The sequence below is a fragment of the Protopterus annectens genome, chromosome 2.part0 (genome assembly GCF_019279795.1).
Source record: "Protopterus annectens isolate FY-2018-M chromosome 2.part0, PAN1.0, whole genome shotgun sequence".
Classification (NCBI taxonomy): domain Eukaryota; kingdom Metazoa; phylum Chordata; order Ceratodontiformes; family Protopteridae; genus Protopterus; species Protopterus annectens.
Genome location: NC_056728.1, coordinates 8877324 through 8904891, shown reverse-complemented (window position 1 = coordinate 8904891; position 27568 = coordinate 8877324).

Sequence of the window (27568 nt, the reverse complement as noted above, 5' to 3'; positions counted from 1 at the left end):
CAACATATGTTGCATTAACACCTATATCTTGTCACGGCTGTATGTAAGACACAGGTCACGTATATAATAATCTATAAACATACAAGTGTACAATATAAGGCCATTGGGTAGTGTAATAATACTTGTGAGGGAAAGATCACTGCAGTGACTAGGAATGTCGTGAAAACTACAAGGATATGTCAGTTGTTAATTGAACACTCTCTCACCCCTACCATATATGCGAAATAACCCAATGACACTCCTCAGCTGGTATGTGTACACTCCAAACATTTGTTGGGACATATGTCCTAATGGGTTATACATATTCACATGTGTTTCTATGCATGTGCCATGTTAAAATACACCCATATTGGTGGCCTGTTGCTATCAATAACACCTGCATGCTCTTGTAATGGCTACTGTTGTTCCATATATGCATGTATTCTGCTTGCTCTGCAACTGTGTTAAATCAGGTGTGTCGGGTTAATGGGAATACCTATGCATGCTGTTATAACTAATCCTGAATGCTGTTAACTGTTACTAACCCATATCTGCCATAAACCAGTCACAACACAGCTTGTATGGGAAGGCCGGTCCCAGCCGACCCACCTGTCCCAAGCCAGCTGGCCATGGCACCGGGCACCAGCACATCTGGGGCCCAGCATGGGACCTCCTCCTGCGTGGGCCCTGTGCCACCTTCGGGAAGAACTGCTGTAGGGGATGGGGCTCTCCCCCTGGAGCGGGCACAGAGGAGAACCTGTCACTCGTCAATAGGTCTGGGCCGTGGTGCATAGGGAGCTCAATCTGGAGTATTGAGAGCGGCTAAACCTTGAGGGCCAAGTGGCACTATTTGAGGGTGAGCCTGCCCCTCCTACACAGCCCCCAGTACAGCCACCTTTGGGGCCGTGAAGGTGCAGTGATGACTGGCCATGGGTGGGGACCTCAGTACCACTGTTTCCAGTTGGGGGCTCATGGGCTTGCGACTTCCAAACACCCCTCCCCGTCCAAGGTCTTTACTCCCCTCATGTGTCATATAGTGGCCCTGTATGTGTCTTGTGTGTCTTGTCTGTTAACCTACCCAATCTCCCTCCCCAAATATACCTACTACCCCTCACCAACATCCCACTCTCACCTGAAAAATAAATAAAGGGCAATCTGTTCCCTCAACAATATCTTGCCCCATACATAGCTGTCCATTTTGCATACATGTCCACTGGACACATGTAATCTGGTCTATTTGGCATCACAATGAATATATGTCATCCTCACCCCTCCCCCAAGGGTTTGAGGGTCCAGATGTACCTGCAAATATAGTGTATATGCACAGCTGTTGCTGTAGAATAAATGGGCAGCTATGGACCTTTCCTATACCCTTCCTGCACATGCCTAGCTATTTTCCCTACTATCTTTCCCTCTTTGTGCCCCATTTTTCAGCACTTTCCTATCAACCCCTTTTTCTTTTATTTCAAAGAAATTAGAGCGGGGGTAAGCGGCAGTCAGCACTTTTAAGCAGCAGTAAGCGGGTTTGAGCGGGCTTGCATGGGGGTAAGCTATGCCTACACAGGTTAAGAAATCAGAAGCTAACTGACTGTACAAAACCATAAGCGGAGGCCAGCAGTGCTTACCATCGCGCAAACCCGTGCAAACCTGCTGACAACTGCATAAAAGTGCCTTAATCCCTCTGTAGCCAACATCCCTTGTTCTGCCCAGCAACAAAATGTAATGCCTCTCCAAGGCTCGTACCCAGGACCCTGCACTCTATACACAAAGTGATCTACCACTAAACCATGGCAGATATACATAACCTGATGTTTTCACAAACATATCATCCAGCACAAGCAGTCACTAGTACAGGAAAGTAGTAATATCATGCCACACAACCACTTAATGCAAGAATTCTGGACAAAGTGTGCCAAAATTTCAAATACTGCTCTAAGACACCTAAAATGTTGCTAGTCACACAGTGATATGTAAAATAGAGAAGAAACCACACAGTAGCACAGAACGAAATGATAAAGCGCTTTTCGTTTGTTCCAATAAACAAACTTCTTCAGATCAAGAAAAACAAAAAGTCACAGCTTAAATACTCTCTGGGATAATACTTACAAAGTCAATTAACTACTTAAAGTGAAAGCTGACTTACAAGACACGCCCTATTTGCAAACACAACTAGACTAAAAACTGCTTTTAAAATAAAAGCTAAAAATCCAAATAGTCAGACTAAAAGTACAACTAGCGTTGTCTATAAAAAATGTGTAAATCTAGCCAACTACTAAGCTAGTGAGGTAAAGAAATAATAATTACAAGTGCATAAAAACTCCGCTGGTGTTTGTAAAACTGAGTTAATACAAATACCTATGTTAGTGCACTAAACTGTGTATGTTGAAGCACATCAAGTGTACTGAACATAATTGGTAGTAAGTAAAGTATCAAGATAAAACTACAAATTCTCAGCAAAAAATACTCAGTAAAAAATACACATAAGGTCACTGAACCAAGGTGCTCAAAATTATTAGAATAGCTGCATTGTGCTAATGTGGAAGGTAACCTGACACAGCCTACCTATTAAGGCTCCTAAGTTTAAGAACAGTACTTAAAGAACAGTTCTCATTCAGACCTAGTGAACTGTATGCGTTGAGTCTAATTTGCCAAAACAGCTCTCGCTCTTCTAACTTAAGTGGGAGAGGAGCACCCCTGAAGTCCTGTGTGATCTGGTCAATAATCAAAAATTTAAACATATGGTTGGGATAAACTGAAATGTGTTTTGCTAGTGCATTATCAAGTTTCTACTTCCTGATCGCATAAGTATGTTCATAAATGCGGTCACGTAGGCGTCGTTCTGTTTTGCCCACGTAGAAAGCTGTACAGGTTTGGCACATAGCTAAGTAGATCACCATTCTTGAATTACTGTTAGCTCTTAGGTTCAACTTGTATTTGTGATCGTGAACTTTAAGTCTATTGGATTCCAAGATGTATTGACAAAAATTACATGCCTGGCATTTAAACATGCCAGCTGTCATTGTTTTTTTAATGTTATGTCGTTCAAGGAGGGCTTTGAGGTTTTTTGCCTTTCTATAAACAACCAATGGGTGATTACCAAGTTTTTGGTGTACTGTGTTGTCCTTTTTGAGTAAGTCCCAATTTTTATGTAGTGCCTGAACACAGTCACTACTATTGAGACTGTATGTTGTTATGAATGTGACACCAAAACATTCAGAAGGATGCCTACTTGTGTGGACATTTACTAAGTCTGTGTTCGAAGATTCAGTGTCATTTATAAGAACCAATTCTCTATTCAAGATTGGTTTATAAAAATGACACTGACACTTAGATGACACTTCTTCTATAATAGTGTCTAACATTTCATGTGGGTAACCCCAGTGTAAAAACATATTCCTTAGGTGTCCACATTCATTGGCAAAATCACTATCCAATGTGATAATGCGGGCTGCCCTCACTAGCTGACCTTTGACGATCGCCCGCTTCTGATGAAAAGGATGACAACTTGTGTAGTGCAGGAATGAGTTGGAGTACGTTACTTTCCTATATATATTAGCTGTATATTTGTGAAGGCTAGTGTCTTTAGAAAGTAAAATGTCCAAGTACGGGATGGCTTCAGTATGGAAACTAGCAGTGAATTTCAAAACCTGTGTAGTTAAATTAAAATAGTCCACTAACGCTTCACTCGTGGGCAAGTCACTGTCCAGGAGGATAAAAATATCGTCCAAGTAACGGGTGTAAAGTGAGGGGTTCTTGTTGTGTTTGATGAAGTTGACTATCAAGATAGGATGTTTAACCTATTGGACAGTCCTTCATATTCTACCAGCTCACGTTCTGAAATAAATAAAGTGTACACCACAATCAAAGACCACATTGAGGAAATGTTCATCGAGGATAGGGTAACACAACACACATACAATTACTTTTCAACAACCTACCCTCATTTCCCGTGCTTGTTTGGTATCCCTAAAATCCACAAGGATGTCCACAACCCACCCATGAGACCACTTGTCGATAGCCGTGGTTCTCCTACCTATCCATGTGCTAAAATCATTGACAACATTTTACAGAAATACTTGGTCAACTTTCCACAGATCTGCAAAGATTCTTGGTCATTCCTTGGTAAAATTAACAAGTTAGATTTCAACGCAAGGTACAATTTTCTTACTATTGATGTTAAAGATTTGTACACCTGCATTCCCCAAGACATAGCAGTGGACTGGGTAGAACAAGTGCTTAGATCTAATGGTAGTAGTGGGAATGAGTTGGTTCTGGTTCATGAATTGTTGGACCTAGTCTTGTCTAACAATTTTTTTACATTTGACAACAACTTTTATTTGCAAAAAACTGGAGTAGCCATGGGCTCCCCTTGTGGGGCCAGTGTTGCCAATCTAGTCATGGCACAATGGGAACACGATCACGTGTCCACTAACTGCCCATTTAAAGACCAGGTGATTTTTTACACCCATTACTTGGATGATATTTTTATCCTCCTGGACGGTGACTTGCCCACAAGTGAAGCGTTAGTGGACTATTTTAATTCAACTACACAGTTTTTGAAATTCACTGCTAGTTTCCATACTGAAGCCATCCCGTACTTGGACATTTTACTTTCTAAAGACACTAGCCTTCACAAATATACAGCTAATATATATAGGAAAGTAACGTACTCCAACTCATTCCTGCACTACACAAGTTGTCATCCTTTTCATCAGAAGCGGGCGATCGTCAAAGGTCAGCTAGTGAGGGCAGCCCGCATTATCACATTGGATAGTGATTTTGCCAATGAATGTGGACACCTAAGGAATATGTTTTTACACCGGGGTTACCCACATGAAATGTTAGACACTATTATAGAAGAAGTGTCATCTAAGTGTCAGTGTCATTTTTATAAACCAATCTTGAATAGAGAATTGGTTCTTATGAATGACACTGAATCCTCAAACACAGACTTGGTAAATGTCCACACAAGTAGGCATCCTTCTGAATGTTTTGGTGTCACATTCATAACAACATACAGTCTCAATAGTAGTGACTGTATTCAGGCACTACGTAAAAATTGGGACTTACTCAAAAAGGACAACACAGTACACCAAAAACTTGGTAATCACCCATTGGTTGTTTATAGAAAGGCAAAAAACCTCAAAGCTCTCCTTGAACGACATAACATTAAAAAAACAATGACAGCTGTCATGTTTAAATGCCAGGCGTGTAATTTTTGTCAATACACCTTGGAATCCAATAGATTTAAAGTTCACGATCACGAATACAAGTTGAACCTAAGAGCTAACTGTAATTCAAGAATGGTGATCTACTTAGCTATGTGCCAAACCTGTACAGCTTTCACTGGCAAAACAGAACAACGCCATGACCGCATTTATGAACATACTTATGTGATCAGGAAGTAGAAACTTGATAATGCACTAGCAAAACACATTTCAATTTATCCCAACCATATGTTTAAATTTTTGATTATTGACCAGATCACACAGGACTTCAGGGGTGCTCCTCTCCCACTTAAGTTAGAAGAGCGAGAGCTGTTTTGGCAAATTAGACTCAACGCATACAGTTCACTAGGTCTGAATGAGAACTGTTCTTTAAGTAGTGTTCTTAAACTTAGGAGCCTTAATAGGTAGGCTGTGTCAGGTTACCTTCCACACTAGCACAACACAGTTATTCTAATGCTTTTGAGCACCTTGGTTCAGTGACCTTATGTGTATTTTTTGCTGAGAATTTGTAGTTTTATCTTGATACTTATTACCAATTATGTTCAGCACACTTGATGTGCTTCAACATACACAGTTTAGTGCACTAACATAGGTATTTGTATTAACTCAGTTTTACAAACACCAGCGGAGTTTTTATGCACTTGTAATTATTATTTCTTTGCCTCACTAGCTTAGTAGTTGGCTAGATTTACACATTTTTTATAGACAACGCTAGTTGTACTTTTAGTCTGACTATTTGGATTTTTAGCTTTTATTTTAAAAGCAGTTTTTAGTCTAGTTGTGTTTGCAAATAGGGCGTGTCTTGTAAGTCAGCTTTCACTTTAAGTAGTTAATTGACTTTGTATTAGCCCAGAGAGTATTTAAGCTGTGACTTTTTGTTTTTCTTGATCTGAAGAAGTTTGTTTATTGGAATAAACGAAAACCGCTTTATCATTTCGTTCTGTGCTACTGTGTGGTTTCTTCTCTATTTTGTTTTTCAGTAGTCTGTTTTGCCTGTTCAGTTTACACAGTGATATATATTAGAACACATATCTTGAAGGAGATGAAGTCTGAAACACAAAAGTGTTGGCACTAGTTACTGACTACAGTCCTGTGATCATCATATATATATATATATATATATCTACAAATATATATATATATATATATATATATATATATATATATATATATATATATATATGTGTACATATATATATTTCTATAGATGTATATAAATATATATAGGTTCATAGGTTCATAGGTTCATACTAGGCTATCTGCCCTGGGGCAATTATAAGCCTAGCCCGATTCTGTATGGCTTACGCCACCCCTTGATTTGAGTATACTATGCCCTTTTTAAGGTTTAGTTTACTGTGCCTCTGTCTAATAGTGACACGGGAGTAATCCCTGAGACAAACCTATGATCCCCCATCCACTTATCGAGATTTTTCTTGAAGAGATTCAGTGAGGTGCTCTGCCTCACATGAACTGGAATTATATTCCAGAGCGAAGGGAGCCTCTGGGTTATGAACCTGTCCCTCCAGCAAGTTCTATTTATTTCTGTGCTGAGGTTCAAGTCCCTCGAGTGTGTGGCTCTAAGGGATTTAGATTTACTGAGGTGGAGCATGTCCATTAATTCTGGATTTGACATAGCTTTGTATGTCAGGCATAGATTGCCTCGAAGTAGGCGGTATGCAACTGAGTAGAGCTGGAGTTTTTTTAACCGAGCAGCATATGGCATCTGTTTGAGACCCTTAATCCTCTTGGTGAGATACTTTTGGGGTCTTTCTAATTGCTGTAGGTGTCGGGTAAGGTACATCCCAAAAAGGGCATTGTATTCTATGATGGGCCTGATGAGGGATGAATAAAGGGGCACGATTACCTCTTGATCTAGATGTGAAACCCTTCATGATGAGGTGGGCTATGTAGAAGGTCTTTCTAACCACTTTGGCAATGTGGTTTTCAAAGGAGAGATTGCTATCAACTTGGGTCCCCAGGTCCCTAATAACTTTCTCTGTACTTAATGGGTTTCTGCCTATGTGGTAATTTGTGGGCACATTGTTTTTGCCAAAGGGTATGACTATACATTTTTTGGCATTTAGCTTTAAACCATGGCGCTGGCACCAGTTATCTGTCTCTGTGAGACCTTTTGAAGGATGTTTGTGTCAGCTGGAGAGTTGATTCTGCCGGCCAGTTTGCAGTCGCTCTGCGAACTTGGTGAGCCATAGTCCTCCCACGTTGCCTGTACCTGAAAAGTATATACCGAACAAGAGTGGTCCCAGGACAGAACCCTGTGGGATGCCACTTGTGACCAGTTTCAAGTCTGACATGGCTCCAGCAACTTTCACTCTGTGGATTCTGTCTTTGAGCCAGTTTGCGACCCATCTTGTGACATAGGTGTTTATATTTAAGCTGGATAGCTTATCTATGATGCCCGAGTGGGGTATTGTGTCAAATGCCTTTGCAAGGTCCAGATAGGCTGTGTGGACTACCTTCCCTTTATCTATGGCTTTGTTGACTGTTTCAAAGAAGTCAACCAGGTTCAAAAGGCAGGATCTGCCCTTGACAAAGCCGAACTGGGTAGGATCTAGTGTCTGTAGTTGCCCAATGTCTTTGTTTATGAGCTCCATGACGATCCTCTCCATAGCTTTGCAGACTAAGCTAGTCAGGCTTATGGGGCGATAGTTTCCAGGGTCCGTAGAGGCTCCACCTTTGTGGAGTGGGACCACTGTTGCTGTACGCCATTCTGTGGGCACATATCCTGTAGTGAGGCTGAGATTGTATAGCTGTTTTATTTGAGGGATTAGTTCCTCTTGTAGTTCATGTAGGATGCAACCTGGGACGCCATCTGGTCCCATGGAAGCAGTGTTTTTTGCTTTGGAGAGGGCAGCCTTCACCTGAGCATCTGAGATGTTTGGGAGGCAGCCCTCTGCCAGGATAGATACTTGCTCTTTTGGGGGGGGGGTGGAGAAGTTTGCACTGAACCTGTCTGCCAGGATAGGACTGTGTATAGCATTACTACATGGGAACAAACACCTGAACCACTCACTACAACATAACAGACCATATGCACTGTTAATGGGGGTGGGGGCTCAAATGAGGGATACCTGGTAATTAGTGCTATGTTACACCCCCACAGCCCTAATGGATATGCTGTGCAATCCAATACCCAGCACATGCATTTGTTGGCTACAGGACCCTCCACGACACAGCCGCAATGCTTTCACAGTAAGCCAATTCACCTGTAAATGTCAGGGCGATATCTGTAACATAACATGCAGAAAAGTCATTCTAACATAGGGAATGTACAATGTGGAAGGGGTACACATCACAATGGTTCAACAACTACCCTGGACAATACTGTCTGTCCCTGTAGGCAGTGGGACATAACCTGCCAACTGTTTCAGGTCACCAAGGAATGACAAGGATTTAAGCCATACTATGCGTGTTTGGTATGTTAGTGTGGGCAATAGCTGGTGGTGGAAGTACTGCCATCATGATAGACACATGGGTGTCAGAGCACACCACACACAGGATAGTCATGTTTATGCCTAATGCAGCATGCACAAATGCCATAGGTGTATAATAGGCTTACCAGCAATCTCTCACCATATATACCACCCTAATGTTAGTCTGTGTTCATATGTGATGCAGTAAGGCAGAACAGTGCAGCTGTGAATGAAAGACAGTTACAGAATATGGACCAGATGTCTGTATGCACCCCACATATAGATAATTATCTGTGTGATATATAATTAGACAGGTATGTCTACAGATATACAGTCATATAGATGTAGGTATATAAACACCCACAAGATATATCTACACATATACGTATATATATATATATATATATATAGAGAGAGAGAGAGAGAAAGAGAGTGGCACTGACAATGGCATGCAGGTGAAATAGTATGTAACAGGCCAGCAGAGATAGTGTCCCCACAGGGAGCATGGCTACAAACACATAGCACAAAGCATGGCACAAACACATAGCACAAAGCTTGGTACAATACAACATATGCCCCAATGGTAGGTAAGCAGCCGATATACCAATTGCATTCTGCGAACAGTTTGTTGTAGCTGATATGATGGGTGAAGTCAAAGATGTGCATTAAGAACTATGGTAACCCTGCTGTATGAGTTGCACTGACCTGTTTCCATCTTTATGTTTTCCAGGGAGGATGCCCCACATCCATCTGACAGCCTACAGTGCTGCCGAGACAGAGGTCATAGTTTCACATTTGGTGCAGCACTACGAACAGCTGTTCATACGGACAGCCCAAGATCAGCAGGAGAGGACCGCCCTGTGGAATTAACTAGTCCACAGGGTCAATGATGTTGGACTGCATAACTGCAGCTATGAACAGGTCTGGCATCATTGCAGCGACCTGCTTCACCATGTACGTCAGCATGCTGCTGCTGTATGTGGAGACCACCTCACAACAGGGGGGCAAGCCATCCATCCACCCCTCACCCGTGTGGAGGAGCTACTCAGGAGCCTTGTGGCACCTGCCCACCTGCAGCACCAACAACTGGCAGGGCTCATTGTGTGGGTGCCACTGACACACTGGCTGAGGAGCGTGCAGGTAAGGCCCCAGGGCACATCAGTACACCACTCGTGTGTATGCATCTGCATCTGTACAGGTACATCATGCAAATGTGAGATGTCATATACATAGTCTGTTGCTGTGTAGTAGTAATAAACAGATGTGCACAAGCTGTAGTATTGTGGACCCCTACTGTAGATGTAACATAATGCTGCACTCACCCTTTATGAGTGCCACAGCTGTGGCCACAGACAACAACATTCTCACACTCTTATGTAGGTCCCTCCACGATACCAACACAGCAGCAGCCTGTAGCCGGTGCGTATTGTTCATGTTCATGCATGACAAGACACTGTGCATGTAATGACTATGGGATATTCCATGCACACATCTAACACACCTACCCATACTGCATGCTGTACACATTCACATTTTGTTGTTGTGAATGCACTGCTTCACAGTAGTGACCATGCTGGGGTATTGGAAGGGTACAAGAGACATATGCAAGATACCTAACATCCTGTCATTGTGCAATGTGTCCACAGGGATGGGAAGTATGGCAGGACACACGGCCTACAGTAGGGACTTGTGTGAAACACCACCCTCATGGCTGTAACTTTACACAATCAGGTTATGTATCTGTGGCAGACATAACCCTGACCCCACAGCATTAGTGACTGCAGTGTGTGCACCCCAAGGGATGTGCACATGAGTAGACCTTGCAACCATGCAGAAGTCTGGGACATGTGTAGGGTACCCCCCACAGCCATGGTAAGGTCTGGTGGGTGCCAGTGTAATAGTCCTGTACTGGTCATACATGCACAGCTGATGTTGTGATCTGTAAAGCAGACATCAGGCAGTCACAAATCATATCCGTTAACATATCATCCCAGGTATGAGGTGCTGTAAAACATAGGGGCTGTGAGTATTGGAGCTGACATAACAGACACAGTACTACATAAGCAGCAATGTTTTGTACACCTGTGTGGTATGGTGCACAGTACAAGGCAGGGTGCAGAACAGGTTGACAGTAACACTTCATACATGAGTGCAGTGTTAACAAGGGGAAGGGCCATCACCTACCAACACAGCCCATGCATCACACACATGTATACTGCCGCTGTCATGAGGTCACTATGGTTGCACTGCATGCTGTTGAGCACCAGATGTAATGCATGCTGACAGAAGGGTAATGGGAGGACTGTGTGTACAAAAGGTGTGCAACCCCAGACATAGGTGTGTGTGTGGGGGGGGGTGTTGAATGTGTGTGTAAGTGCAATCTGGTGGAGTGTGGTCAATGCATGTCTGATGTGTGTGTACATATGTGTCTGTTTGTGTGGGTGTCCATGTATCCACAGGTGATAGTGGGATTGGTCACATGGCAGTACTTCTCTTGGGATTGTGCTGTAGATGTAGTGACACATGAGACACCAGGACAGTCTGTCCAATATGTGAACACAGGACAGCTGATAGCATAACAAGGTCTGTAGCACAGTACATGCATTGGGAGGAAAAGTACATACTGGGTATACACATCATAATGCCAGCAGCAGATAGATAACTGGCTACCCACATATGCAGCACTACTAATGTAATGGGGAATTACCAGACCACATCAGTGAGTGTATCCAGGTATTACTGTTGTCCGCATGACGGGTTGATTGTGCAGCAGATGTAGCATGGACTGATCAAGACTGTAATATGAGGTTCCGGTGTGTCACATATGTAGTGAATGTAGCAGCCCCAGACATATAGTACACCATGACTGGATATACACAGTGTATTACTGAATGACAACAGTGAGGCCATGTACAACCTACTCCACCAAAGTCAGTGAGGTGATGGAGTAACAGGTCATGTGTTGTGATCACACATGTATGGATGGAGAGGTATGATATGTTAATGGGTAGTATTAATGAGTGTATGTTAGCAAGTGCCATGCAGGATGGGGAACATCTGTAACTGAATGTGGGTCTGTCTGTAAACCCAGGGTAAGGAAGGTGGTAAGGTGGACTGTCAGTGTTTGTGGGTGTGCGTGTGTGTGTGTGTGTGTGTGTGTGTGTGTGTGTGTGTGTGTGTGTGTGTGTGTGTGTGTGTGTGTGTGTGTGTGACTGTGAGTGTGCATACTGTTATGCAATGCTGTACAGGTCTTAACATGTGTGTTTGTTTCCCTCATAGGTGGCGAGGTGGGGCAGGTTCCCTCCTGCATGCAAACTGCGATAGGTGTCCGTACAGACAGTGATGATGATGATGATGGTACTGGTGAGGCACAGGTGGGGTTGTCAGAGGCCTACACTGCGCCTATATGTGTCTTCACCCTCCTAGCCACCCCAAGCCCACACACAGTTACAGTGCCCCTACAAACCCCATCACATGTGGCCATAGCAGAGGGACAGTTGGCGGTTGGTGCCAGTGACCAGGAAGGTGTGGTGTCCATGCCAACTGTGTTGGGTCACAGACAGCATAGCCAGATGTCCAGCAGGCCACCACATCAGCTGATGTACCGTGGTGCTCGTGGGAGGGCCACTGGTCATCATGCCCCTGGCAGAGGTGCCACAACTGGTACCACCAGGAACATGTTTCAGGCTGTAATGGAGGCACAGGCACATATGGACATGCACACCAGACAGGGCCTGAGGCTGCAGAGGGCTGCTTTCTCATCTGTAAGTGGCACCCTTCAAAACATTTCTGCTGCCCTCCGTGAACATACCGAAGTCATGGATAGATGGTGGGGTTAGATGGTGGATCTCCTCGACCATGGAATGTCTGTGCATGAATGTTTGGTGGGAGTGGCGCGATGTCCTCGTGGATGTAGGCCAGAAACACCAGCAGCTGGTAGTCAATGTGGATGCGCCAGGACACCAAGCCACTCCTGTAGTGGCAGTGGCAGTACCAGCCCCAGCACACCACTGAGGGTGCTGTCCACACCACACCACAGCAGGCCTCGTGCATGTGGCCCTGGCCAGTCCTAGGTGGGACATGGTTCCAGCAGACATCTATCATCAGGGGAGAGTAGCATCTCAAGATCTGTACCTGCACTTGCCAATGGCATGCACAGTCAGCATGTCCATGGCCGGAGGCACTGAACTGCACACCCTGCCAGGTATGGTCTGCAGCTGTCCAACAATACCTGTATAGGGTGGCCACATGGCAGGACTGTGCACATGCATACCCACACACTATGCAACCACACCTAAGGCGACCCCATACCAACACACACCACATCACCATGCCCCAATCATTGAACCAAACCCCTCACCCACACTCATGATGACACATGTATGGACCAACCTCAGCCTCTGGCAAACCAGCAACACAACCTGTGCATATGATGATACCTGTGCCACATCCCTGTCATCTATAACATTGATGCAGGGACAGGCTAATATGGTTCTGATGCACATGGTGATTGTTACAGAGTGCTGTAATGTACTGCAGTGTAAGATGTTGTCAGGGGTAATGTGTAATGCATACATGTCAGGTAGTGCAGCCATGCAGCTATAATGCATTTCAGCTGTCAGTAACAGTGATTGTTATCTCCATAATGTAATCCGTTTGTGTTGCAGGTGCACATGTGTCAGCAGGAGGATGGTCTGCAGTCATATTTCACAAGAGTATGGCACTGTTGACACCATGGTGACTGCCCACGGGTGGTAACCTCAGTCCCACTGTTACCACTAGGGGGCTTGTGGGCTTCCGATATCCCAACACCCCTCCCCATCAAGGTGTTCACCCCCCCACATGTGTCATATACCGCCCCTGTATGCATCTTGTGTGTTACATCTGTTATCCTACCCATCCTCCTTCCCCACATATACCTCCAACCCCACCCCAACATCCCACTCCCACCTGAAAAGATAATGGAAGGGCAATATATTCTCATGAAACAATCTCGCCCCATACATGGCTGTCCATTTCACACACGTGTCCACTGGACACATGTAATCTGCTCTAATTGGCTTCACAATGGATTTATGTTGTCCTCACCCCTCTCCCGGGGATTTGAGGGTCCACATCTACCTCCAACTTCAGTGTTTATGCACAGCTGTTGCTGTAGTAGAAATGGGCAGCTATGGACCTTTTCTACACCCTTCCTGCACATGCCTAGCTATTTCCCTTACTGTCTTACCCTCTTTGTGCCCCTTTTTCACCACTTTCCTATCAACCCTTTTTTCCATTCCTTTTAAAAATGTTAGCGTGGGGGTAAGCAGGAGTGTTCTGGCCAGCAACAAAATAAAGTGCCTCTGCAAGGCTCGTACCCAGGATCCTGCACACCATACACAAAGTGATTTTCCACTAAACCATGGCAGATATACATAACCCTGATGTTTTCACAAACATATCATCCAGCCCAGTCATTCAACAGTACAGAGAATGTATTGTAACATATAGATGTATGTGTGTGAGTAAATATATTAATGTCTAAACAGGTACAAATTATTGATATATGTAGATATATATGTGTATATATATATATATATATATATATATATATATATATATATATATATATAGATATAGATATATACATATATAAATATATATGAACATATATACATGCAAATACCTACCTCTGTGGATATATATGTCTACATCGACATGTGTAAATATATACAGCAGGTCATGTATATATCAGCAGATATATGCATGTACATATATAGGTGTATACAGACAGACATCTGGTGATAACAATGAGGATATAACAAAAACATATATCTCCTCATGCAACGTTAATGGTGTTGAGAGGCCCCACACAATATACGTCTGGTATGAATAGGTATACTTCCCCCTCCAGCCAAGCACATCCTCCCTGTAATACAGTAACAAGTGTTGCAGATCCCATAACCAGGACCACACATGACATGGTCATCCCTAGAATACATATACACAGACAGATATATGCAGATACAGGCATATATATATATATATATATATATATATATATATATATATATATATATATATATATATATATATATATATATATATATATATATATATATATATGTACACATACACACACAGAGATATGTACATTACGATACATATGTTGTACGTGCACACAAATTGGGCAGCCAGCATTCCTTCAGTCACCACCTTACCAACTGGAGACTGTATGAGCCACCCATACAAATGACATTCATTGCCTGCAACACATACCCACAGAGATATCAAAGGGTATAACACCACACACAGGTGCCCATAAATGAATGTGAAAGTTATATTTGCGTACTTTGACAGTTGTATATGCCATGTCATATAGCCGTTTAGACACTGACATCCATATGAACAGTGTAATGCAACTGTGAAACAGTTATACTGAGACAGTAGTCTGGAAAGGTTGACACATGTTGCTGTCCAGGCCGAGGCCTTCTAGTAGTACAATAGTGATGACAGACTGGCCCACAGCATACCAGACAATCAACAGTACGTAATGCAGATATATAGGTTAGCAGCCTCTATCTACACTCTGTACACAATCCCTAGGGGGTAGAGACCCCAGTTGACACAATAGGATGTATCTGTTACATAACAAGGCATAACTGACACCATCACAATCACACTGGCAAACAAAACAGTCCATATGGCAGGAAGCAGTAGGTCTGCATTTACCCACGGTGGACTGTATAGGTTCATAGGTTCATAGGTTCATACGAGGCTATCTGCCCTAGGGCATTTATAAGCCTAGCCAGAGTGTGTGTGGCTTTCACCACCCCTTAGGATGAGAATACTATACCCATTATTTTGCTGTGCCTCTGTCCAGCAGTGACACAGAGATGAGTCCTGGGGTAAACCTACGATCTCCCATCCACTCGTCAAGATTTCTCTTGAACAGAGTCAGTGAGGGGCTCTGCCTCACATGGACTGGGATTCTGTTCCATAGTGTAGGGAGTCTCTGGGTGATGAATGTGTCCCTCCAGCACGTCCTATTTATATCCGTGTTGAGGTTTAAGTCTCTTGCTCTCGTGGCTCTGGTGGATTTGGATTTTTTGAGGTGGAGCATGTCCATTAATTCCGGGTTGGACATGGCCTTGTATGTCAGGCACAGATCACCTCTGAGCAGACGGTATGCGACTGAATAGAGGTGGAGTTTCTTCAGTCGGGCAGCATATGACATATGTTTGAGCCCCTTTATCCTTTTGGTGAGGAACTTTTGGGGTCTTTCCAACTGCTGCAGATGTCAGTTAAGGTACATTCCGAATGGGGCGTTGTACTCAATCATTGGTCTGATAAGTGAAGAGTACAGGGGTACAATGACCTCTCCTGATCTGGATGTGAATCCCTTCATGATCAGGTGGGCAATGTAGAAGGTCTTCCTAACCACTTTGGCAATGTGAGTGTCAAAAGAGAGGTTACTGTCAACTTGGGTCCCCAGGTCCCTGATAACTTCTTCCGTGATTAATGGATTACCACATATAGGCATAGTTTTATTCAAACTAAAGGGGTGGCGAAAGCCACATATCTATGGGCTAGGCTTATAAATGCCCTTGGGCAGATAGCCTAGTATGAACCTATGAACCTATGAACCTATGAACCTTGTTTTTCCCAAAGGGTATGACTATACATTTTTTGGCATTTAGCTTAAGGTCATGGCTCTGGCACCAGTTATCCATTTCTATGAGACCTCTCTGGAGGATGTCTGTGTCTGATGGAGTGTCAATTATGGTGCCCAGTTTGCAGTCATCTGCAAATTTTGTCAGCCACAATCCCCCTATGTTTGCCTGCACTTCAGAAAAATAAATGCCGAACAAGAGGGGGCCCAGGACTGAGCCCTGTGGGACACCGCTCGTGACCGGCTTAGATTCTGACATGGCACCAGCAACTCTAACCCTGTGGGTTCTGTCCTTGAGCCAGTTTGCAACCCATCTTGTGACATATGGGTTTACATCTAAGCTGGTGAGCTTTTCTATGATGCCCGAGTGGGGTATTGTGTCGAACGCTTTTGCTAGGTCAAGGTAGGCTGTGTGAACTGCCTTACCCTCATCAATGGCCTTAGTGACTGTTTTGAAAAAGTTGACCAAGTTCAAGAGGCAGGATCTGCTCTTGACAAAGCCAAATTGGGTAGGATCCAGTGTCTGTAGGTCCCCAATGTCTTTATTTATGAGTTCCATTATGATCCTCTCCATAGCTTTGCAGACAAGGCTCGTCAAGCTTATGGGGCGGTAATTTCCAGGGTCCGTAGAAGCACCACCTTTGTGGAGTGGGACCACATTTGCCGTATGCCATTCTTTGGGTACGTATCCTGTAGTAAGGCTAAGATTAAACAGCAGCCTTATGTGTGGGTTTAGTTCCTCATTGAGTTTGTGTAGCACACAGCCGGGGACACCGTCCAGTCCCATTGATGCTGTGTTTTTTGCTTTAGAGAGAGCAGCTCTCACCTGGGCATCTGAGATGTTTGGGAGGCTAGACTCTGGTGGGATAGATATTTCTCCTTTTGGGGGAGGAGGAGAAATCTGCACTGAACCTGTCTGCCAGTATGTTGGCAATGTCTGTGGGTTCAGTGATTTTGTATCATTTTGGACTAATTCTGAGCATATCTGGGAGTTTCCACCCAGGTTTCTAACATAGCTAAAGAAGGCCTTATGATTGTCTTTTGTGTCTTTAGCGATTTTTCTCTCAAAGTTGGCCTTGGATGATTTTATGAGTGATCGTAGTTTTTGCTAGTATTGATCAGAGATGCCTTCCCTTTTAGGGATTTTGCTCTGTCATGTAGTAGCTTTCTCCTCTTGTTGTAGAGTTTGTTTATGGCTGTGGTCCACCAGACCGGTGCCTGCCTTTGGTGGAAAGGGTCTTGATTTTATTAGGGATTGCTTGATCCATACATTCCTGGAGGTGCTCGTAGAAGGCATTTGTAAGGGTTTCAGCAGCGTGGGTTGTGGTTTCCACTGGCTCGGGGGCCTTGAAGGATACCACTCCAGTCTTAAGAAGTGTGAAGTTTGCTTTTGAGAAGTTCTTCACTGTGGTCTTTTGCTGGAGTTGGGGGCGGATGTGGATCTCCAGTGAGATTAATTTATGGTCTGATCTCACCAATGAGGGATATACTTCCGGTGTGGAGCATTTTGTCCCCATGTTTGTGATGATCAGGTCTAGTATATTTTCTCCTCTTGTGGGAATGGTGATTAGTTGTTCCATAGCATTTGAGTTTATGAACTCCAAGAACCTTTGGGCTAGGGTGTTGGGGCTTGAGTAATGTTCCCAGTCTATGTTTGGGTAGTTGAAGTCACCCAATATGATGGTGTTTGGAGAGACATTCATACTCCAGTGTCTTCAGGAAGGCTGTGTGGGTTTCCTGAGTTTGAGAGGGTGGTCTGTAGCATGCTACAAACTGTAGGGCAGTTTTACCTATGGTTAATTGCACCTGGATGGTCTCCGATGCCGTGCATTGCCACTAACCTGGAGGTGGGTATCCTTTATGAATATGGATACTCCCCTCCTTTTGTGGTTCAGTCCGGATTTTGGGGCGGGCATGATATGAGGTATAACCTGATAGTGCTGGGGTGCTCTCAGGAGCCTTGAACCAGGTTTCAGTCACAGCACAGACATCGATGTTCTCCATACTGAGGAGGGCTTCGAGGGCGTGCATCTTGAGGTTTAGACTTCTGGCATTGAGCAGTATTACCCTTAGTTTTTTTTCCATTTTTGTTTTCTAGGTTGGTAGGTTTATCATTTGATCCTTGCCTAAAAAAGGCACTATGGGGGTGGCAAGAGCCTTTGCCAATATCCGGAAGCCCAGGGTGACAGGTGCAAGCCGTCCCTTGGCAGCGTGGCTTGTCAAGCATGTCATCCCAGGCAGACAGACATTGGATCCCCTTAGAATGACACCAGTAATTAAGCCAATTATTAAAGCTGATCATTTTGTCTCTGTATTGTGGCATCATTCTTGGTGAGGGTAGGATACTGCTCAGGGTCAGGGTCATACCGGCCTGGGCTACATAATCTGAGAGCTCCTCTATGTCTCTTTCATGTAGTCCAGGGATGCGTCTCAGGTCGTTCACACCAGCATGGACAATGACTGAGTCATACTTGTACTTGCTGTGGAGTGACCTGAGTACTTGTGTTATGTGGCGGAGTCTAGCGCCTGACAGGCAGCTTACTGTGATCTTTTCCTTGTTCAGTCTGGTGAGTGGGACGTCAGTGTGTCTGACTATGGAGTCACCTATAACAAGTGTGTCTGGCATTGTGTTTGGCCTTAAGGGCTGTGACTGTTTAGCACAATGACTTTGAGAACTATGTGTTGCATGTCTTATGTCTTGAGGTGGCAGTTGCTTGGGTGTCTGCTTTGGAGGCCTCTGTAGTTTTGGTAGATTTTTGATCAGTGCCTCCGAGTATGTCTTTGTGTGTTTATGTGTTTGTTTTGCAGTTGTGATAGTTCTATGTGAAACTAGGTTTGTGGTGTGCGTGGTTTCCTTCTCCTCCTGTCTGGTCTTGCCAGTCCTGAGTTGAGAGAGCTCAGCCTCCAGTTTGGCTATATAGTTGCATCTCTCACATGTATTTGTGTTTTGTGGGAGAAGGAGTGGGTTGTCTGTGTACATGAGGCAATTGTAACATTGCCTCAAGATGCCCAGATTCACCAGCTGAATAGGAGAGGACGCTAGCAACTGACCCTTTGACATGCTAGAAAAAGTGAAAAAGTTTGCTGTGTAACTGAGTCAGAAGGGACCTATAGGGAAATGGGTACTCAAGGGGATTCTAGGCTAATGTAGTACTTTGTTTAGTATATAAGTACTTTACCTATATAAAAATGCTTTAGGAGCAAGTGCTGAGCATTTGAGATAGAGAATAGACTGTTTAGATTGCAAGTAGAGAAGTTCTAAGGGAAAAATTGAAGAGCAGACTTTACGGAGCCAGAAATAGTTTAACCTTGTTTAACCGGCGCTGCCCGATGGTGCTCTATGGGCAACTCCGTGCTAAATCACGCAAAAGCGCGCTAAAGCGGGCTTTATAGCAGGGGGTTGAAAAGAGCTAGGAATTGACCCAAAATGGCCAATAGACTACAAGTTTCTGGCTGGAACCACTGCTCTAGGGACAAATAGGCTGCTCAGTGTCAGTGCTCCCCACTCCCACTGGTGAACAAAGAAGCTTCCCTTTATCCAAATAAGGATACGGAATAGCACAGGAACCAAGCCAAAGCCCAGAGATCAGCAAACTCTGAAGACTGGACTATTCTAGTTCAGTAAGGCGGGAAAACAAGATTTTTTTTTTTTTTTTGCAGAAAACAGAGGAAAAACAGACAGTAAATGCTTTTAAACGGCTAGCACTTGAGTGTGTTAGCCTACAGGTGAAATTAAGCAACAAATAACTTTTTAAAAGTGCAAAACAGTTAATCAACACAAAAACAGTTTAAATAGAATGCAGAGCTGTATAAACAGGCAAAATGCAGTCGCTAAGCAGTAAATAATCAAAAAGCCAGAAAAAAAATACTTAAATCAGGAAATAGTCACTCTTTTGCTCTCTGCTTGTAGAACTCTGCAGGACACCACGAGGCGGTGCTGAGTTGAATACAAGCGAAAAAGCGTGCTAAAGAGGGCTTTATTACAGGGGGCTGAAAAGAGCTAGGAATTGACCCAAAATGGCCAATAGACTACAAGTTTCTGGCTGGAACCACTCCTCTAGGGACAAATAGGCTGCTCAGTGCTCCCCACTCCCACAGGTGAACAAAGACGCTTCCTTTTATCCAAATAAGGATATGGAATAGCACAGGAACCAAGACAAAGCCCAGAGATCAGCAAACTCTGAAGACTGGACTATTCTAGTTCAGTAAGGCGGGAAAACAAGATTTGTTTGGGTTTTTTTTTTTTGTTTTTTTCTTTTTTGCAGAAAACAGAGGAAAAACAGACAGTAAATGCTATAAATGCTTTTAAATGGCTAGCGCACTTGAGTGTGTTAGCCTACAGGTAAAATTAAGCAACAAATAACTTTTTAAAAGTGCAAAACAGTTAATCAACACAAAAACAGTTTAAATAGAATGCAGAGCTGTATAAACAGGTGAAAATGCAGTCGCTAAGCAGTAAATAATCAAAAAGCCAGAAAAAAATACTTAAATCAGGAAAAAGTCACTCCTTTGCTCTCTGCTGCTTGTAGAACTCTGCAGGACACCACGAGGAACTGTGCTGAGTTGAATACAAGCGAAAAAGCGTGCTAAAGTGGGCTTTATAGCAGGGGGTTGAAAAGAGCTAGGAATTGACCCAAAATGGCCAATAGACTACAAGTTTCTGGCTGGTACCACTCCTCTAGGGACAAATAGGCTGCTCAGTGCTCCCCACTCCCACTGGTGAACAAAGAAGCTTCCTTTTATCCAAATAAGGATATGGAATAGCACAGGAACCAAGACAAAGCCCAGAGATCAGCAAACTCTGAAGACTGGACTATTCTAGCTCAGTAAGGCGATAAAAAAAGATTTTTTGTTTTTTTGTTTTTATCTTTTTTGCAGAAAACAGAGGAAAAACAGACAGTAAATGCTATAAATTTTAAACTAGCACTTGAGTTTGCTAGCCTACAGGTAAAATTAAGCAACAAATAACTTTTTAAAAGTGCAAAACAGTTAATCAACACAAAAACAGTTTAAATACAATGCAGAGCTGTATAAACAGGTGAAAATGCAATCGCTAAGCAGTAAATAATTAAAAAGCCAGAAAAAATACTTAAATCAGTTATAGCAAATACAGTTATAACAAATGCTCTGAAATATACTGTATATTTCCAAAATTTTTGAGAAGTACAGTCAGAACACAAGAAGGTTCAGGCGAAAGAGAAAAAAAAAAGTTTTGTTTTACTTTTTGAAAGGGAAAAAGGAGGAACAGAAGGCCTTATCAAATGTTCTCTCTGTATTAGGCAGAATGAGCTAATGACACTGGTAATGTACATCCAGATACCTTAAGGCAGCTTACCCCAGATACCCACACATGTTGTTACAGCCTAGGTTAGTCATGGTGCACCCCCCTACACTCACTACTACTGGGCCATATACCATGGTTATATACATTGCCCTCTGCAGTGCATTAGGGCGCATATGTATTGTGTAGGTGGAGCCCACACATATATGGCCCCAACCCCACAGTATGTGTGGGGGACACAACAGCAGTGGAGGGATGGCAGGAATGACAGCATGACATACACACAGCCCACTACATAACAAACCCTGACAGCATGTCACATGTGCTAAGCCAGGTATGTAGGTGGAGGAACAGTCTGGAACACAGGCACATATGTGTAAAACTGTTGTCATACAGTAAGCAAGATATGTAAATGTGTATATAGCTATATGGATATATGTATAATGATATGTACATATATGTTTGCCATATGTCCTGCACATGAAGTGGAGCCCTACCTCAGCCCCAATAATCCCAACCTCTCAGTGCAAGGGGATATCATGTATGTATTGCAGGTATATTTGTAGACTATTGCTACTGTAATAGGGATTGTCTTCACAGACATGGTGTGTGTGGGAGGCCACACCTGCTGTGGACATGTGCGCCATTGGCTACTGACAGACATCATAAGGTCATCATAGTACAGTACCACTGCTAGCACAGTAACACCCCTGTGGACTATAGCTGCAATATGCCCAATATATGTGGACAGTCTGACACATGCTGGTCAGTCCAGGGGTATACACAGAACCCCTTCATGCAATACATGTGGACCAGGCCTGTCAATGTTGTTGTTAATAGCCATGTAGATGGGTATAACACATAACTACTGGTATACACTTGCCCCCATAGGTTATGCATTCATACACCCCTGTCTGTCCTAACACATAATAACTGTTGGTACAGAGGTGCCATGGCCACATACTACCCACTAGTTAGTGTCATACATCTGAACAGCATCCCACTGCTTTGTCTGACATACATGACTGTCATGTGGCCTGACAGAAGTGCATCTGGCAAGTATCTGGACATGTCATCTCGCTGGATAAGTACAGTAATGTGCTAGGCATGTAACAAAGCACAGTGCAAGCTACAGGCAGACTGACTCAACACTGGGCTACATCTCCCATGTGGGGATACACATGTACCTGCATAGATAGCAGGCTCTACAGGCATGTCACTTCACAGAGCAACAGACACCTGTGTGAAAGTGCATAACCACAACCAATGTGAACACAGCCACAGACACATATGGTAAGCTAGACTACTATTACAGTATACTATCTGACCTACACCATCCTCATATGAGCCACTCACACAACACTCCTACATATACTGGGCCTCAAGACAGTGTGGTCCGATGCCTGTCTGTGATATGGGACATGTGTGTATTCGCCCCTACAAACATGTAAGCTGTAAGGGTGACATACAGTGGAGCAGCATGTAACATCAGATAGAACAGGACCAGGAACAATGACATCTACAACAGTCTCTACACAGGCCAAAGTACATATTCACTATACACACACTGTCGACAATTACCAGACTTACACATACCTCAGTACTGTACACACAACCTCATATACTGCTACTATACATAACATGTGTATCTGGCTTGTTATCAGATATGCTGTCAGTGACTATGGAGTACAGAACATATGCACCCCCAACTACATGACATATGTACAAAGGTTGACAGAGTTGTGGCTGTAGGCACAAACACAGGGCCAGTATTGACATGTCGCTGTAATACCCTCATACATATACTGTCATAACAGGGTCTGTTGCACCATATGTCCTATGAAGGATGTGACGTTGGTAACTCTCCTGGCTGTCACCATCTACTGCCTGCTATCCTCACACTACCTTCTGCATTTCACAGATAGGTGCACCATAGCTGACATGTGAAACCTAAGGCACAACACTGCCCAGTCTGCAGATGACCCTGCAGATGGGGACCCCTCATATACATGGGACTGACATGGCAGGTATTGCGACATGCATGACAGGCATATCCAGACAAACACCGTTAAACCAACAGTACTCCACATGCAGTATAGCAGCATGTACAGTCTGTAGTCAGGTCAGGCACATGCCCCTCCTATTTGTTGCCCTCTTTCCACAGTGTATGTTCTTAGAGGTAAATCCCCAATCCATCTGAGATGCTGTTTGCCAAACAACAGATTGAGTTCCTGCTCACAGTGACTGTAAAGGGCCAACACCACCATGTTGTTCATAGGTATTGGAGTGTGTTTCCATGCAATTGTCTATGGGACTGTTACCACAGCTGTTCCACATGCAATCAGCTAGGGGAGGGCTGCAATTCATCCAGAGGCCATCAACTGATCATGAGCATCACTTAAATTACACATGCTGCTGCCTAAGCATAGCAGGTGTGGGTCTCCAAATCCACCGGAGAGGGAGTGGGGGAGGCAGACAGAGGCAAATACATGTCAGGGAGGGGTGGTAGAGTAAAACAGAAGCATGTTTGTGTCACACACCTACCAGCACAGGGTATCAAACCCCCAACAACTATGTAGTGCTATCACAGTTTGATGCAGTTATTGGATGCACCACATGGGTTACCTGCTGTGGAGCACTCAAAGCATATTTGTGATGATGAGTGACATCTGCAACAGGGATATGGTAGATATATGGTAGGTGACGTACACGTGCCTGTCTGCATGAACAGCTGCCAGCGTCAACACAGGCACACTCACACAGGGACACACACACATTGACACACTTGGCAGGGCCTGGAGTGCAACTCATCACTAATGGGATTACCACAACACACTGATGTGCAGGTATCACATGCACCACATGGGTCATACGGAGGTCATATGGGCATAGAGTATGATGAGGTGTCAGACATCAAACAGCATGCTTCAGTATGCCCTGGGGGGTTGTAGTGATTGTGGATGTGGTCAGATGCATCATACAACACACACACAGACACACAGGGAGCCAGTCCTGACATGCATGGTGCATGTCTGCACAGGTGTGTGGTGGTCAACTGTGCCAGCAGGCTGTACAAGGGTAGGGGATGGGTATACCTTGGCATCAGGCCACATGACGATGGTCTGCATTGTGCCTCAGGCCTGTGGTTTATACATCTGCCCACACAAGTGGGTATTGCATCCCCCATCCAGTCACCTGCATGACTATTGTGTGTGCCCAATGCTGTGCATCACTTGCCATGTATATGTTCCTTACCCAATGACATGGATGGTGTCTGGGATATGCACACCTCCCACATAGATTTACAGTGACATGTGGAACTGTAACTGGGGTGTCTGGCCCATGTTGTGAGCACAGATTATCATTAGATATGTCAGTCTTGCCCACCTGTGGCAGGACCCGGTAATGGGCAAGCAGGTTTACCCTGCACCTACATTGATAACATGCTAACAGCATTCCCTGAAGTCAATGTCATCTGTCCATACAGGGCATGTTATCAGACATGGTATGTCCATTAGGAGTCGCATGTGAAGGCATCACGGGTGGTGCAGGTGTCCATTTGGGAACATGGTGGAGGTGCACTGTCTGCATGTACGTGCATATTGGACAGATGGGCAGGGTGACATGCCCTCTGTAGCCCACTGCTATCACTGCAGAGTTACTATCAGTAACCAATGTGCAGTATACTACCCACATATTGGCTGTTGCCTAGGCATGTGCATGTGCTCTGGGTAATAGTAGGGTTGTTAACTGTGATTGGCTGGCCTTGATGTCACATGTCTGGGTATAGCTTTGCACCCCAGCCTCTCAGCTAATTTACATCTGGTATCCCTGTATGGTTGACATCGTTGATATATAGTAGGGCCACCATAAAAGAACTGAGTAAAACCCCCTCTACATTGGCTACAGGTGTCACACACTCACAGCCACCTCTACACAGGATACGTGTTACACACACATGCACATCTGTCATGTCTGGGAGTAGACCCCCCCTACCTAACTAGTTTATTACATTACAGCACTACATAATTGTAGTACGCGCCACAGACATTACTGGAGTACCTCTTCCCCAAAGGTGTATTTCACAATGTATGACATCAGCAGGGTTAGCAAAGTAGGGCATTTCAACTGTACAGTGAGTGACTAGCCTAAAACACATTGCTCCCTACACAGACAGTGAGACACACACAAAACATCCACAGCTGACATGTGTGGGTATAGAATCCCTGACCGAGGTCTATATCACACTACAGCATGGGGCTGTTATAGGACACACCACAGGGATTACAGATGAACTGTCTCCCCAAAGTTGTATTTCACAATGGATGACATCAGCAGGATTGCCACAGTAGGGCATTTGAAATATACTGTGAGTGAGTAGCCTATAATGCATTGCTCCATACACACACATTGAAACACACACAAAACATCCAGAACTGCCATGGGTGGGGATGGAACCCTACCACAGTTCTAAATCACACTACAGCAGTATGCGGTTACAGGATGAGCTAGGGAGATTACTGGGCTACACTCTTCCCAGAGGTGTATGTCTAGGTGAGTTACATCAGCAGCCTTACCAAGGTTGATTAGATGAATTGTACGGAGTGTGAGTAGCCTAAAACGCATTGCTCTCTACACAGTCAGACACACACACACAGATTCACACACTAGTCAGGTCTGGGGTTAGAACATCTACGAAATGACTTTATCACACTACAGCAGTATGCAGTTATAGGACGCGCTACAGAGATTACTGGGTGTGACATTCCCAGAGGTGTATTTCTAGGTGAGTGACATCAGCAAGCTTGTCAAAGGTGAGTATATGAATTGTACAGAGTGTGAGTAGCCTAAAAAGCATTGCTCTCTACTCAGTCCAACACACACACACAGATCCACACACAAACACACACTTGCCAGGTCTGGAGTTAGAATACCTACCTAACTACTTTATCACACTACAGCAGTACCCAGTTACAGGACACGCTACAGAAATTACTGGGCTATGATTTTCCCAGAGGTGTATTTCTAGGCAAGTGACATCAGCAGTCCTGCCAAAGTTGAGTATATGAACTGTATGGAGTGTGAGTAGCCTAAAAAGCATTGCTCTCTACTCAGTCAGACACACACACACACACACACACACACACACACACACACACACACACACACACACACACACACAGTTGCCAGGTCTGGGGTTAGAACACCTATCTAACTACTTTATCCCACTACAGCAATACACAGTTATAGGACACGCTGCAGAGATTACTGGGCTATGACTTTCCCAGAGGTGTATTCCTAGGTGAGTGACATCAGCGGCCTTGCCAAAGTTCAGTATATGAATTGTACGGAGCTTGAGTATCCTAAAAAACATTGCTCTCTACACAGTAAGAGATAGACAGACACACACAAACACACACTCACACAGTTGCCAAGTCTGGGGTTTGGACTACTACCTAACTGGTTTATCACTACAGCAGTACGCAGTTATGGGACGCGCCATGGTGATTCCTGAGCTACGGCTCCCACAAAGGTGTATTTCACATTGGATGACCTCAGCAGGCTTGTCATAATACTACTATGGGATGGGCAGTGTGTGCATGGGCCATAACCCATTCATGTAAGGGTTGACATGCCACATGCGGGCACACACGGGGTCATATGTCACAGGTATGTGTATACAGCTACTAGATGACTCCTTCCTTGTACAGTCATGTTGCACAGCTGGCATGAGCACTACATAGTCTGTCATGCTGACAGATGCTGATGGCTAGTATCTGCAGTGAGTGCATCTGCACCTCATGTGGTTGTGGGCCTTTGGCTGTCTGCTGGGTGGGACAGTCCCCAATGGGTCCTTATCATGGTGACCCTCTTCCACACATCTATGTCCATCTACCTTTGGCTTATTATAGTGTGTTGTCCTTACATATATGTCTGTATTCCTATCCACTGTGTGTGCAAGGCAGGAGTGGTGCATACTGACATGTGTCTGCAC